The following is a 16,782-nucleotide window of genomic DNA, read 5'->3' as shown; positions in this document are numbered from 1 at the left end:
ATAAAGGTTTATCTTGTTAAAGATAAAAATATATAAAAATAACTGTATTGAAAAGTGAAAAGGATGTTATTTTATAAAATTATGTTGAGTAGAACCCAGGTAGGTCCAGATAAGGTTTACATTTATGTGACTGTATCTATCAGACAAAGGGGTTCTTATCTCCCATTTCAAACCAGATCTGGAATATTGAGATTATTTTGAGTTACATTTTAAAAAAGAATCCTAGGGCACCTGGGTGGCTCAGTTGGTTGGGCTACTGCCTTTGACTCAGGTCATGATCCTGGAGTCCCACGATCGAGTCCCGCATCAGGCTCCCTGCTCAGCAGGGAGTCTGCTTCTCCCTCTGACCCTCCCCGCTCTCATGCTCTCTCTATCTCATTCTCTCTCTCAAATAAATAAAATCTAAAAAAATAAAAAATTTAAGAAAAATTAAAAAAATAAAGAATCCTAACACACTAGAATGTATACAGAAGAAGGCAACTAAGATGACAAATGAATCTGGAAATGATGTAATAGGAACGATTGAAAGCACATGGGATGATTATTTTGGAAACTAATGAATTCTACTAAGGAAATATATTTCTTAAAGCAGATATAACTGAAAAGTTAAAAATGTTGTTATTTGGAAAAGTAAGCACATATTTTCAAAGTTTCTTCAGGAAAAAAAACTAGAATAAATTATTTCATTAGAGACAGGCAAGGTTCAGTACAGTATGAAGAATAATTTTCTATTAATTTGGACCTGCTCAACAATGGAATAAGCTGACTTGTGAAGTGTTTAAGGAAGGGTAAGATGTCAGAAATGGTAAAGAAGAAATTGCTGCATGGGGCTATATTATGATCTACCCATGTAGTGTACATGATTTTAATATTCTGGTTTTTATGATTTTTTTATGTACTTCCAAATAAGATACTGACAATGTAAATACCTTGTATTTTAACTCTTAATTATCATTATTAACATCAATCATTAATTTTGGTATTAGGGTCTATAGAATGATCCCCTCAGAGTGTGTAACATATTAAAGAATATTTGAGTGTACAGACTGATTTCTAATTGTTGATCCACCTCTCTTATCTCCTACTGCTTTCTTATAGCTCAATGTGTAAACTATTAGGGACGCTGCTTCTAATCTGCTGTCAGGTGCAATAAACCAGACAACCAATCTTGTTAAATCAATAAACTTAACTAGGCATACAGTTCTGAGTCAGTAGTCCCTTGTTTGAGTGAGATCAATTAATGTGAGTGAACTTTAGGATAAATACTTGATAAACTAAAAGGCCATGCTCTACTTTCTTACGTATTTGTGATTGTAGTTCCAATTAGATGCCATTCAAAAGTTTCCATGGGGGAAATAAGAGAAAGCTTCCAAAGAGATGGATTGATAATGAAGGAAGAAGAGAAATTTTCATAAAGTATATCTGTATTGGACCTAGACATAATTACAGTTTGTATTTTTATTTGTTTTGTTTTTGTGGAGAGGAGTGGGGAAAGTTGCCTTAGGCGAGTAGAAAATATTGGTAAGAGGAAGGAAAAAGTAGAGCAAAAGCATGTGACTAGTAAGTAGCCCAGTCTTAACTAAAACAAAAAGATCACTTAAGTAGGAATGGGGGGGCATAGAAAAGGTGAGAAGGTCAAATTATTGGAAGACTTTGTTACAACAGGTTTAATGAAAGTTTAAGCAATATTAATACACATAGATATTTGTAGTCATACAAGCACATATACACTGTCTCAATTCTCCTTGTCATGCTCCCATTTTACAGGAAAATATGCAAGTGACACTAGCTGTAGCCATTTTTAATATTCAAAATTAAAATCAACATCTAATCATTATTAAGTTCTAAAAAGCACTCATGAGTAGTGAAACCTAGTTACACCAATATTTCTTAGTCTTGAATAATCTGAGGGCTCTGCTGAGGCATCATTTAACTTCCGTGTGGCAAGAGAGTGGCATTTATACCTTAAGACCACTTTCCCTCTTTTCTCATTATGGTATGAAAATTAACCATGAACAATCAACACAAATGCAAATATTGGATCAAGCCACAGAGTGATATTTGGTTATGTTTTTTAAAAGATTCATTTATTTATTTGAGAGAGAGAGAAAGAGCATGAGAAGGATGGGCAGAGGGAGAGGGAGAGAATCTCAAGCAGACTCCCTGCTGAGCGCAGAGCCAGACGCGAGGCTCTATCTCACCACTTGAACCGAAATCAAGAGTCGGTCGCTCAACCGACTGTGCCACCCAGGCGACCCTGCAATATTTGGTTATCAGATAAGCAAGTTATTCAGAATGTGCACATATTAAAATTTTGGTCAAAATAAAAAAGCATCACCCAAAAATTGGGTTTCATGAACTAGTTTCAGAAATAATTCTGAATGCTCTTAAGCAATAGGACTAAAACGTTGAAATACTTTTGTCTCTCAGCTGCTAAAGGTCATGCTGGAATCTGTCCTGAACTTTATTTTGCTGAAAAAGGTAATGAACTAAACAGCATATGAGAGTTACTGGTATGAAAACTTCCATTTTCATTGCAGAGAACCACCCACAACAGAAAAAAAAAAAAAAAAAAAAAAGTATGTGAGGGCAAGGAATGAGGAGCAAGAGAGAGAAAACCCAGAGGCCATGGAAATCTGCAGGATGCCTTGGGGAGTCAAGAGAGACTGAGAAGGACATCTTAAAGATCTCTGAAACAGCGAGAGGGAGAGTTTTAGGAAATGTTGCAGTAGTTTATAAATTGAATTCCTTTCATTTATGTATTTTTTAAAGAGGTTTCTGTTTTTTTCCCCCCCATAACCTGGTTTTACATGGGTTATGCATGTTTTCATTATCATTTTTTTTTTATTTGAGTAGAGTTGACACACAATGTTACATTAGCTTCAGGTGTACAACACAGTGATTCAACTTCTCTGTATGTTGTCTATGCTCACCTCAAGTGTGGCTGCCTCGTGTCACCAGACAACATTATTACAGTATCATTGACTATATTCCCTATGCTGTGCCTTTATTCCCTTGACTTATTGATTCCATAACTGGAAGCCCCTGTCTCCCACTCCCCTTCACCCATTTTGCCCATTCTCCTATACCACTCCCTTCTGGCAACCATCAGTTTGTTCTCTATACATATGGGTCTGATTCTGGTTTTTGTTTGTTTGTTTATTCATTTGTTTGTTTTTTAGATCCCACATATGAATGAAATCATATGGTATTTGTTTTTGATTGCATAAACTGTAGCATGTCTTTTTCTTCCAGTCACCAAAAAGCTAATTTTACTTAGCTTGCAATGTAATTGTCCCGGGCATCCCACCAAATCTCTATAGACCCTGTCACTCACGTGTCAATCCCATATTCTTGTGCACGCACCTCACTGTGTTTCTTTTTGTCTGATTTCATACACAACACCTTCCTAGCAGGTACTCGGTCTTAATACACTGAGTACATTTCTAGTACATATAAATATCTTATTGTTATGCCTTTACTGTTTTTTGAAGTTACCATTCTATCCTGATTTACTCTGCTTTCTATCTGTGTCACTAGCAAGACCATTTGTGAATATAGATTTTCTCTTTGCCTTAAGCTAAAGCCACAAGCAAAACCATTTGTGATAAAAATTCTTTCTTTCTTCTTAAGCCAAAACTATAGCATTTTCTAGCTATAGACATATGCATACCAATAATTTCACTACAATGACATTTTTAAACTCCTAGAGTTCAGGGCCTCTGCCTCATTCATTTTTGTGACTTACACAATGGGTAGTTTGGTATGTGGCCAATAGAGATGCTCAATTAGTATTTACCTAAAAAAAGAAGGAAATTATTCTAAGTTGGCAAAAAGAATAATAAAAGCAATAAGCTTTTTACATTATGCACTGACTATTAATATCCCTGTTAAGTTTCTTCATAGAGAGGCTTATTTTAATATAGTGTGTGGTTTCTACATGCTTGATTTTAAATATCTATAACATTCTAAATTAATTTAATTGCTGGGAAATCTTCTAGTACAGGCTTTTTAAATCCACTTTTGATCTTCAAAAAAAAAAAGAAAAAAGAAAGAAGGAAAAATACTTAATTTTATCAAAAATAGATACAGAAAATTATAAAACAGATCTGTTAAATCTTTGAACCTTATATCAAGTGACGGAGACTTTCAAAGGTCTACAAGTATTTCTCCAGTTCTCAAGTAAATTGCCCTCATTCTGTGATACAGCCTCTGTGCTCTGGGACACTGCCAAAGGGGCAGAAGGAAGGCATACAGTGACTGCCAGATCCTGAAGTTCAATGACCAGAGGGACAGGGGTTGTTTGGAAAACTAAGGGGACAGTTAGAATATATTTATATAGGTATATGAACACTCAGGGAGATCGAAAGACAACAGACAGGAATTAGAAAGGCTGGTCAAACTTCTTTTTTTTTTCTCTTTAAATTTTTTATTGTTATGTTAATCACCATACATTACATCATTAGTTTTTGATGTAGTGTTCCATGATTCATTGTTTGTGCATAACACCCAGTGCTCCACGCAGAACGTGCCCTTTTTAATACCCATCACTAGGCTAACCCATCCCCCTACCCTCCTCCCCTCTAGAACCCTCAGTTTGTTTTTCAGAGTCCATCGTCTCTCATGGTTCGTCTCCCCCTCCGACTTACTCCCCTTCATTCTTCCCCTCCTGCTATCTTCTTCTTTTTTTTTTCTTAACATATATTGCATTATTTGTTTCAGAGGTACAGATCTGTGATTCAACAGTCTTGCACAATTCACAGCTGGTCAAACTTCTATCCTAGATCTCAGATAAATAATTGCAGCCAACATAGTCTCGCTTTTTAAAAAACATGAAAAAGAGATACAAGTCTCAAGAATTAGATGGACATAAAGGAGACTGAAAGCAAGGCTAATCTCAGGAAAGAAGAGTAAATACAAACAAAAGTATGAGTACATACAGAAATGTTTACTTCATTAAGTAGAATAATCAGGTCTAGAAACATATTAGAGAAGTGATTTACAGAATAGAATAAATATTCCTGAAAACATTTCAAAGATTTGGTAGAGATGCCAGAGGAAATCACAAAAGAAAACTGAGAACAATAAAAGTAAAAATGAACTTATTGAATGTAGGGAAAAAAAGAGGCAAATACATACCTTACTGATATCCTGAAAAGGTTTAAGAGTATAACATTCCAAATTCTTTGTGTTTTTTTTTAAATAATACTTCTTAAAAGTATAATTTAGGGATGAATACCATTTGGAAAAAATAATAACAAGTCAGTCTCATTTAATTTGTCTTGTTAAATTAAAGTAAAATTATTTATTAGGATATTACTTTAAGTATGACCTCAAGTTTGCTTTGTGTGAATAAATACATAGAGCTGGTTAGAACCTAGTCTTTGTTTTCAATGATGTTTACTTCTAGGCGGTGAGAGCTTGGATGATTTTAAACATTCTTTTTTCTAGTTTTCTTTATCACTTGAACAGTGTGGGAATTTAATTTTCTTTACACAAGCAATAACTCCTTTAAAATGAAATTACTATTGTAGTAAATAATCTTTTAAAAGATAGCCACCTACTTTCTCTCAAGATCCCATAAGCATTTTAAGTTTTTGTTTAAATCTCCTAGGTGATTCGGTAGGAGCCTTTAACAAGCCTTAAAGCCTCTTATATCTAGTTGTTTGATCTAGTCATACTTACACTCTGCATTGTTAAAAAAAAAGAATTTAAAATATTGTTAAGCCTTTTAAAATCTACTGATGCCTCTAATTGTCATGAATCTCTTTCCTATATGGTAACATAAAATGACCAAGAACAAGAAAATGTAACAGCGCTACATACAGAAATATATTAAGATAAAACTACTCAGTATTTGTGTTCTTCACAGTAAAAAGGTAAAGAATCTCCACAACTATAAGGTAAAGCAGGTGCTGAGGAACTAGATGATATTAGTGGGTTTAAAAAAAAATCATTAGAAAATTTGCTATAATATATACAATAGTAAAAAAAGCCAGCCCTATCTGGAAAAGATTTTTCTCTGTTTATGTATTTTATTATTCTTTAATTTTCATCTTGTTTCCTAAACAAGTTGTCCTGACCTTAGCAATGTTGTGAAAAACGTATTTTGGTATCCTCAGTGTACAAAACTCTAGGGCAGCACTTTTTATGCTAATTTTAAAAAAATTTACATCACTTCTGAGTTCACCATTACACTATTACTTTCTTTTTGCCTAATTTTAAAGCATAATTTAACTTACTTTTCTCACCTGAAAATTTTCTTTGCACACAGCTGGGTGTGAAGAAATACTTTAATAATTAATAGAGAATGTAATAAAAGCCAGCTCACCATAATCCTCCATAAGTTGGTTCCCAGAATCTTTTCCTCCTTCAGCATGCTGTGTTCTGTGTTGTCTATTTCTCCTCTTCCATTCACCTCATCCCAGTAGGTTAATATCATTTTAAAAATTCACTGCTATTGAATGGGATTTTAAGAGACAGAAGGAATAAATGTGCATGTTAATATGTCCTTTGCTTACCTAAGGACCATTTAAACATTTTAAAGCTATAATTCATATAATGCAACTTCAGAGTGGTGTTTTGTCAAGATATAATTCAACAGTATGGGAAATGGTAAAATGTCTTCGTGTTATTTCAACAGCCGACAGCGTAGAAGGGGCCTACAGTTCAGACCAACACCACTTTGTACATGGCACAGTCACAGCTTTTTCTTTCCAACTCTTTCTTAAGAAACTGTTCCCCAATATATTTCACCTCGCTCTAGCCCAAAAGTCTTTATTTCTTCTATATTTTCCCATTTCCTCCCCCACCAATATTAGGTGTCCCTCTCTGCTTGTGCTGACATCCACAATGTAACAGCAGCATGGGGAGCTCTGTTCCGGTAAATGGTACGTACAGAGAAGCAGGGAGGTTGACCGAACAGGTGAAGGGAAGAACCTCAGTAGTCAGTGACATAAAAAGTCCAGAAACTCTCAAAATAAATGTTTGCCCCATCACACTTATTAATTATCCAGCATTATTCCACTTAATGGACTACTTAGTGTATTTTAATTTAAAGCTCTTAGAAACGAACAGTAACATCTCTGACTTCTTTCCGAACAAAAATGATGTTAATTACAGGCTCTTAAAGGTATTAAGAGGATATGAATGATCATGGAACTTCTTTTATTCTCTTCCTACATATAGAGCTAAATGAATGAAAAATAGGAACATCATTTCATAATGTTTCTAGCTTATAAAAGCTACTCTTGCATCAAAAACCTAGACAGGTCAACACGCAAATACAGTTTTTCTTCTTCCTGTAGCTGTCCCTGTGCAGCAAATACATATGATACTGTGTTATCATGGTCTTGTCTTCTCTTTCTGAAAAATATAATCCATTCATTTCTGTGAAGTTCACAAAGATTCCTCACCACCATTATGAAGACCACAAAGTTTAAATGGTTTCCATTCTAGAGTGGAGCTGGTTGGGCTGCCTTCCTTGTGTTTTGGTTAAATAGCAGGCTTGACCAAGAACCAGTCAGGAGACAGGAAGCAAATTGAGTAAAGAAGCTCCAACTTAATACTCATGGGACACCATGGAGTTAAATCCTTCCTCTAGCGTCTCCTGCTAGAAAATAATTTTATCCAGGTTCTTGTTCTCACTCACTATTGAGGACTTCTACTTTGCTCCGAGGGCTTGGGTCAAGAATTGGGCTAAGGTGTGACACTTTCGACAGATCTTTAGGAACGAGAGGAGCAGAAAGCATTTGAACAGATACTGCTCTGGTGTTTCAAAGGGACTCTACTCTGTGAACATGTGGGTGTACAGGACCAGCTCTCCACTGCAAGCTTTATCGTAACATGTAAGGTGGTTCTGCCCAGAAACAAAGGAAAACTCACAAGCAACAATGAAGTGATTCAATTGTAATTAAACCCAAAAAGAGAAAGAAAAGATCATTAAGATCATTTTCTCCATATTCTAGAACTACGTTAAGCTTTTGTTTTCATTAGTTTTATTAAAACATAACTTCCATATTTGAAGTGAAAAATAATCTCTCAGCTATCCAAGTCATAGTCAGAAACAGTGATTCATTGCTTGGATAAGCTCACTTTAAAAAGGTCACCATTAATCAATTTGGAATTCTAAGAAACTTCAATTTACTATCCATCTTTGATATTATTCTGTTCACTAAGAATCGCCATATGAAATTTAATGAAATTCCCTGTGGATATCCCTGCCAAATAGTATGTATATGTACTATATGTGTATACCAAGTTATATTTTGAAAATAATGTACTATATGTGTATACCAAGTTATATTTTGAAAATAATAATAGAATGAGAGTGTTTCTTCTTAATGCTACTTAAGGAGGTTTTTGCCTCTTAATAATCAAAAACTGTATTAGTTGTCCATAGTGAAATTCAATTTGGGATATGAAATGATTAAAGCATATTTTTCAAACAACTATAAGTAAGTCCATTACTCAGGTATATGCTGGTACATATTTTCCAGTAAAAATTTGTTGCTAGTAAGAATCATATTGAATCAAACTACAGCAATAGAGTACAGTTTCTTAAAGGAACAAAATATTCTGAAGACACAGGAACACATAATTTTATCATTTTCAATAGTCACTTTTCTTACTCTTACTAAACTTTAATTATAATAGAGTCAGATATTCCTCAAGGCTCACCAATGTCATTTGGATGAAAAATTCATTAAAGACAGTTCTAAAATGTCACTTGCTTTCAAACTTTAATCCATATGCTGTGGAGTTAACAGAGATAAGCAATTTCAAAATATGTACTGCAGGACTTATTGCAAATATAATTTTATTGCTAATTTTTTGCTATATCCTCAATTTTTCAGTACCTGTAATTCATAGTTCTGCTTCGAATAATATATCACATTTTGATCCATTGTATTTTAATTAAAATATTTTATAAGCTTAATGGATATTCAGGCAAACTATTACTAGCACATTCTCCAAATATGTTAGATTTCAAACAGCCCACTGAAAAATCCACTACATTATAACATATGAAGTGACAGAGGGTGTGTAAGGTGGAGTCAGAAGTAATTGCATAAGTAGAGGCAAACTGAAATTGAATTTTTGAAATGCAACTTATTTTGAAAGATGATTTTTAAAAGATTTTATTTATTTGAGAGAGAGCGTGAGTATGAGTGGGGCTAGGGGTAGGGAGAGAGGGACAAACAGACTCCCCTGCTGAGAAGGGAGCCTGATGAGGGTAAGACTCGATCCTGGGACCCTGGGATCATGACCTGAGCTGAAGGCAGATGCTTAATCTACTGAGCCACCCAGATGTCTGAAACATGAGTTTTAAAGCAAATTCCATTAATTCCCAAATACTTAGCTTTACATTCCTACTTTGGAAAACACTAATGACATCTCAATGTACCAACAGGAAACAATCTTTTTAATTCTGTGGTATTTTATTAGATATGCTATCCCCTGCTTCTTCCTTAGAAATTTTAGACTCTGGTGCTTATGTGAGGCCTTTTTTCTCATCTACTTCTTAACATAATCTTTCTCCTATATAACATCTTTCATTTGCAACATGCATCATATGTGAGTATCATTTCCAACTACTCCATGAACCTTGATCCCTTCTAATCTGTCACCAGGCAGACTTCAGGGATGTCTTTCACTGGCACCTTTCTTAAATGTCTAATGTGACACTTAATCACAGTTTACAGAGGCTAAACAAAATCCTGACTTTGTATTTACTCAATTATTTTCATCGGGGCAGCCAATGGAACTGGGTAATTCAGATTTATAGATATATCTTTAATACAGATTAACTTGTTATCTATACATGTTAGCTATGGCATTACCAAATTATAATATTCTGTGATGTTATATTTAGCCTTAAATTTTCAAATGACCATGTTAAAAAGAAAAACAAATACTCTTGAGATATAAACCTGATTAAATGTTAATTTATTCATTTAACAAAATCTCTTTGCAAATCTGCCTTCTCCAGAGAAAGAATGATTTTGTCAGTTTTCTTTTTTTTCTGTGCTGATCAGTGTGATCACAGTATTTTTTTCAGTAAGTGACATTAATTTCACCTCAAATTTAGAAACAGTTATTTTATTCACTTATTTATGAAAATATTTTGCTCTGATAGCAGGTTTTGATTTTTATATGAAGATGTAACCACTTTTCTGAATCCTCTTTGCATCTATTACTGAATTCTATGGTGCAATCTCCAACCAGTCCTTCATGGAGTTTCCCTTTCAGTTTTGCAACAGGGTTCGTATATTATTTCAAATAAGTCAAAATCACAAGGAAAAGCCAAAGTTTGAAAAGAAATTTCAGTGGTATTGTTACTGCATTCTTCACAAACCCAAATCCATCACATGAGATATTTTTGTCATGTGCTAACAAAACAAACTGAACCCCAAATCAAAGGCTCCAAATACAACTATGCCAATCGCCCTATAAGTTCAAGTTTGTCATTTGGATAAATCTGGAGATACATCTGTCTAAAAGAAGAGAAAACGGATGTTCTTACATTATTTCTGTGTTCTGAGCTTTTCATGCATGAGGTGATTTAGATTCCTTCCAAGTCATTTACACAGACCTACTTCTAATTGTGTACTTTTAATACCCTTGAAATGAGACACTTTTTTCCCTTTTGGAAAAAAAAAAAGAAAAAAACAATAACAACAACTGCATTTTTGATATAACTGTGGACAGTGTCCCTGACAAGAATTTTGTAGTTCTCTGGCACGCATGTGTTGAATTGACATTGACATTATTAAGATGTCTATTAAACCAAATTATTTTTGAGGTAAATTTGAATTTGTAGTTTTATTATGAAGGAAAAAAAAAATGAGATGAAACAGTTTAAGATAATTTATCTTTAGACATAGTTTAACCCTAAATATGAAAGGTTTGCTGTTGAATAAGTGTAATTGGAACATACCTTGCCAAAAAATTTCTTCCTTTATTTTTAAAAACTGCTATATGGAAAATTTGAATTTAAAGTAGTTCAAAAGAACTACTGATATGATGGTCTTTTGAATTTTAGAGGGAAAATAACTGTTTCTTAATTATAAACCTCACTTATATTAGAATGACTCAGATTTCGTAGTTTGTTAACTACCCATAAGATAGGACTGGAGGGTGATACTTAACTTTGGTTTAGTTGAATTCACTAGAACAATCACTTAGTGAAGATGATTCAATGACCCAAAATAGTAGATACTGCTTCCTCAAAGTCCTTACCTAACACCAACATGTAGTTTGGTCCTGGAAGAATATAATTTGATAATTTATTTTCATTTAGCATAGTTGATTTGTACAGGAAAGTTTTACTTCACCAAAACATTTCATATCATGTCTTTCAATGCAAATTAAATTTTGCTGGGTATAAATTATATTAGAGTGTCAATAAAACACATGAGTTTGAAGTACATTATGATATTGGAATTTCAAAGGTTTTCCTTTTCAAAGTGCTATCTCACTCATCTTAAACAGAAAAGCATTTTATTTTTTTGTCTGCGAAATGATCAGATGGTCTATTTAAAACAACAAATTGTAATAATTCTTTGGAATAACAAAGTTTAACTATTATAATATTATGCATGAGCAATGCAATTTTCTTCATGTAGTCTTGTAAAGAATTATACATTGTCATTATACTTAGTAATTATGTTGGAAAAATATAATTACACATTATAATACATTTCAGTATTACAAGTAATTAAACCAAAAAAAATTATTCTATGAATAATTCATTTTTCTTTAAAAAATCTTTTTTATTTTTTTTTAGAAAAGAAGCTGATATCAAAGAATTGTTAGAGACTTTAAAAGGAACAAAGAACCAAGCAGGGACTCTATTAAAATGCTGCATCTTAGTAGTTTTGCAGAAGAAATTCAGAATATCATGTAAATAAGTCATATAACTTAAGAACAGCTAGCTAGGGGTGCTTGGGTGGCTCAGTAGGTTGAGCATTTGCCTTTAGCTCAGGTCGTGATCCCAGGGTCTAGGGATTGAGACCTGTGTCAGGCTCCCTGCTCACTGGAGAGTCTGTTTGTCCCTCTCCCTCTACCCCTCACCCCCTGCTTGTGCTCTCTCTCTCTCTCTCAAATAAATAAATAAATAAATAAATAAATAAATAAATAAATAAATAAAATCTAAAAAAAATCGCTATACTTTACTAGTAACAGAAGTTTCACTTCCACACTATTACATGGAATCTGAGAATGTCCTTGGCAGAGAAGAGGACATACAGGAAAATGCACATAAATTACATTAGCCCTATGAGACCTACATATAATCAGGTTTTTAACTGCTATGGAAAAGATACTTTCATCTTCCATATTCTCTTACTTTCACAGCTACTCTTACTCAAGCTGAATGATTTAACTATAAAGAATATCTAGACATTCCATCACTGCACTTAATTTCTATATATGTACTTTTATGGCTCAACTATATTTATTATGACTGTTTCAGGTGATTTGGAACCATTGAGTAACTGGAATATATTCTAAATCTTTTTTGGTTAAATTGTCTGAAACTACAGAATATGACTAGAAATTTTATGAATTTGAAGCTTGTTTTGATTATAGTATCTACCATATATTGCCTGTATCCTATGCCCCTATGAGAATGTTTTTTACGTGTATTAGATCACTTTTGTTCTTACAAAAAATCCAAAGAGGTAGTTACCATTAGAAAACCCATTTTTCATATAAGAAAACCTAGCCTTAGAGAGATTAAGTTACTTGCTCAAGTAACTTGCAAATGATGAAAGAGTTTGAACTTAGAGGGTCAAATCCAAAAGGATGGTATTACAACCACTATGTTACAGTATGACCTCAGATTTTATCAAGCATTCATAGAATTGTTGTGTATTGAGGGTATAATTGGGTATTAAGAAATACCCAAATTAGTTAATTATGGCTATCAGAGAATATCAGATTGTGCTACATCGTTTTAACTATATCATTAATCTGAGGATATATATCTACGACAATTATACCTACATGATTAATAGGTAGAAAGATAGATTTATCAATAAACATTTCTTATGTACCACACATATCCAATTGTAAATAGTTTCATAAAAAGAGATATTACTTTAAGAAGTCCTTTGTCTCCATGAACTGTTTATGATGCATACCCATGACTCTCTCTCAATTCTATTGACTCCAAATATTATACCTAATCAACTTTGAGGCTTCAATTCAATAACTTTTCAATTATCTCATTGTGGACAAACAATCTCTACTTCTTTCATAATACAGTAGAAAGGGCAGGACTTGAAGTCAGGCAGACCCAAGCTCTAGTCTTTATTTTGCTACCGCTAACTCTGCAAAGTTAAGGAGTTGCTTAAAGTTCTCCTATATGGAACTGTAAGACCGTCTACCCAAGGTTTGTTTTATTCATTTCTAAACTGTGGATAATACCAACATCATAATGAAGCACATACATATAATCTATATAGGGATAGACTGAGTGTTCGGTAGATATAAGTTAATAAACAAAATAGGCAAATTATCAGCTGATGCCAGAAAAAAGCATCAGATACAGCTTCAGACATGTGTTTATTTTTTTTTAAGATTTTATTTATTTATCTGAGAGAGAGCACAAGCAGGGGAAGTGGCAGAGGAAGAGGGAGAAGCAGGCTCCCTGCTGAAGCTCAAAAGCAGAGCTCTATCCCAGGACCCTGAGATAATGACCTGAGCCGAAGGCAGACACTTAACCAGATGAGCCCCCCCAGGCACCCCCAGACATGTGTTTAAATAGGCATAGTGGTGGTATAATAAAGTTCAGTATTCAACCTTCCAAGCAACAAAAATGTCTAGTAGAATTATACATAAAAATTGTTTAGGATTGAGTTCTTGGAATGATTAAATAAATAATACTATTAAATATGCAAAGATGATCAGGCTATTGCATGTAAACATCTCTGTCACCTTCCCATCAGAGAAAAACATAAATAGGAGATTTGGGCATAGATCCCTAGAAAAATCATCTTCAATTATGAAATGCACTTAATTACTCTTATGGAACTCTATTTAAAAATAAATTGGTCTTGAAATAGAAGAAAAGAGATCCATGTCAATGGAGAAAATTGAAAATCATGAGATAAAGAGAACGGGAAAAGAGAAAAAAAGTTACTTTAAAAGAATGTGTACACACAAAATAGAATTTAATTTCTGCTACTAGAGAAAAAGAGTTTTCCATTCATCTCAATTGGCTACCATTCCAGATATTTATACTTAGCCATCTATCTTCTTTAGCTTTAGTGCAGAATCTTCATAGTGTGATTAAATTACATTTAGTCTCTGTTTGTATTCATCCTGTAACAAGCCCCAGATTGATACTTGTGTACTGTCAACATCCCCGCATCTAATGGACAGTGGCAATAAAACTTTCCACATAAATTGTGCAATTAACATTTTTTAAGTCTGTGCAAATGGAAAAGCCTAGCTTTAAAATATAAATTAACAACATCTGTTTTGAAGTACAGGCAGTTGTATTCCAGTGAAGTTCCAACAAGTTTACCATCAAATTTTAGCATGACCAGTCCAGGGAAATACTGAACTCAGGTCCGTCAGAATATTTGTTTAATCTACCATTTTTGACAGCTAATTAGACATGAGAATCAGTGCTCCAAACATTGAAGCAAAATGACATACTATCTAAAAAACATTTCCCATTTCTAGAGTAGGTAGCGATGATTTCTTGCCTTACTGAATTCAGTATCTTAAGCCTTCACAAATGGAATGCTTCTAAGATTCAGTTAGGATGGGTTACATAATTTGTGGGGCCCCATGCAAAATGAAAATGTGAAACTCCTTGTTCAAAAATTATTAAGAATTTAAGATGGCAACAGGAGGGCATTAAGCCCGGTATGGCTCTCTAGGTGACTATATACAACTCATGAGTTCATAAAACTGGCCCTGAATTCGGTTGACATCACTTTGGTTCCTTTAGAACTGTACAAGAAATAGGATCTGCAGTTACTCTTAGCAGATTTAATAAATTACATTTTAAACAGGTACCTGCTCCTGGATTAGGTTCTTGAACAGCAGCCCAACAATTCAAACCTTGACTGTGTCAATATGCCAAAGAGAGAGAGACAGAGAGAGGAAAATTCACAATCATTTAGTTAATTTCAGCCTAAAAGTTATACTTTTATTTGACATATATAGGAAAAATGAAGACTATCAACTGAATTACTTAACTTGTTATATACATTTAGAGTCCAGGTTTTCAGTATTACCTATTACATAAGTCAACTTAAACATGCTTTTATATTATACTTCAATTTTTTGTCTTGTTATTTTTGTTGTTATTTGAACTTTTCCCTAGTTATCTGTGTAATGATAATATTATCTTAATTTTAGAGCACTTACAATATGCTTGTCACTTTGTAAAATGCTATATACATATATAAAGATGAAAAGATAGATGGTTGGATAGATGAATGGATAGATGGATGGATGGATAGACCGACAGACAGAAAGACAGACAGAGGATAGGTAGCTAGCTACTTAATTCAAGATGAATTTAATCCTGCCCTTGAGATCAGTTAGAAGTGACTTAAATTCCTAATCCCATGAAAAGCGCTACACTTCCACATGATATTTCCTCTTCTTTTAGGATCCTCTCTGGCTCCAGGCATGTTTTTTCTATGACATGTTGACCTATATTTGCAGTTTGGTACCAAATTGAGTACCCCTCCCCTAAATGTAATTACACAGAAAAGCAACATTAATGTGATTTCCACTTCGGGCCATAATGGAAGTACTGGGATGTATTTACCCCTCACCATGAATAATAATTAAACAAATGTAAGGAAAAATGTTTTCAAATGTTCAACAGCAGGTAGTACAAGGCAGAGATCCCTGAGAAAAGGGAACAAATGAGTTCATTGAGTTTCTGTAGTCTCCAAAGCTCAGGAAGAGGGCAATTGATCACAGTTTAGCAGTCTCCCAAAGTTTAAGGGGTCTCTCTTCAGGTCCTGCCCTTTGTTTAGCATTGCTATTCTTGTTACTTGGTGCCAGGCCAGAAGTGCTGGGGACCTTTTTAATTCTCAATTACAATTATCATTAAACCAGTGAGTCTGGTCAACAAACGTATGGTTTTAGCAGCAATCTGTTCCCTCCACCCTGGGGGCCAAACTCTGCCCCAACTCTCCTCCTCTCTTTATCCACAGTTGTAGTTTGCTTCCTCGTTCCATGGTGGTATTCTTGGACAAGAGGATTTTCTATCCCTTCCCATGGTAGAGGCCATTTGTCGCTGCTTCCTCGTCCTCCTTCCCTTCCTCCAGAAGCAGTGGATTTTGCCTGTGCCTGCCTTCAGGTGGGAAAATTTCTGCCACTACCCCAGCAGCTTCAGGTTCTTGCTTCTTAGGAGGGAAAGGCCTGGGAAAATGAGTTTTACGCTCTGACCCAACAGCAGGTGACTACTTCCTAAAAGCCCTCACTGCAGTGCAACTCTCTCTCCCGCCTAGCTCCCAATTTTTCTTGTGAGCCCCTAGCCTGGGATAAAAGCTTGCAAGTGAATGCAATACCCCCTGTATTTGAGGTTCCCCGTTTATCTGTCACATTACTCCCCAGTCGTTAGAAAATTGTCAAAATTGTAGCTGACTTCTCCTAACCTGCTTTTAATGGAAATCACCAGTTTCTCTCATACTCTGACAAAGGTGAAATGTGTCCCATCTCTTTCTGAGGGGTTGGTCACTCTTTGAAATTTATTGTACTCAGTTGTCTTGCAACCAACCTCAGCTCTCAGATGGGCTTGAGAAA

The sequence above is a fragment of the Zalophus californianus genome, chromosome 3 (assembly GCF_009762305.2).
Source record: "Zalophus californianus isolate mZalCal1 chromosome 3, mZalCal1.pri.v2, whole genome shotgun sequence".
Taxonomy (NCBI): Eukaryota; Metazoa; Chordata; class Mammalia; order Carnivora; family Otariidae; genus Zalophus; species Zalophus californianus.
Note: the sequence above shows the minus strand (reverse complement) of the source record.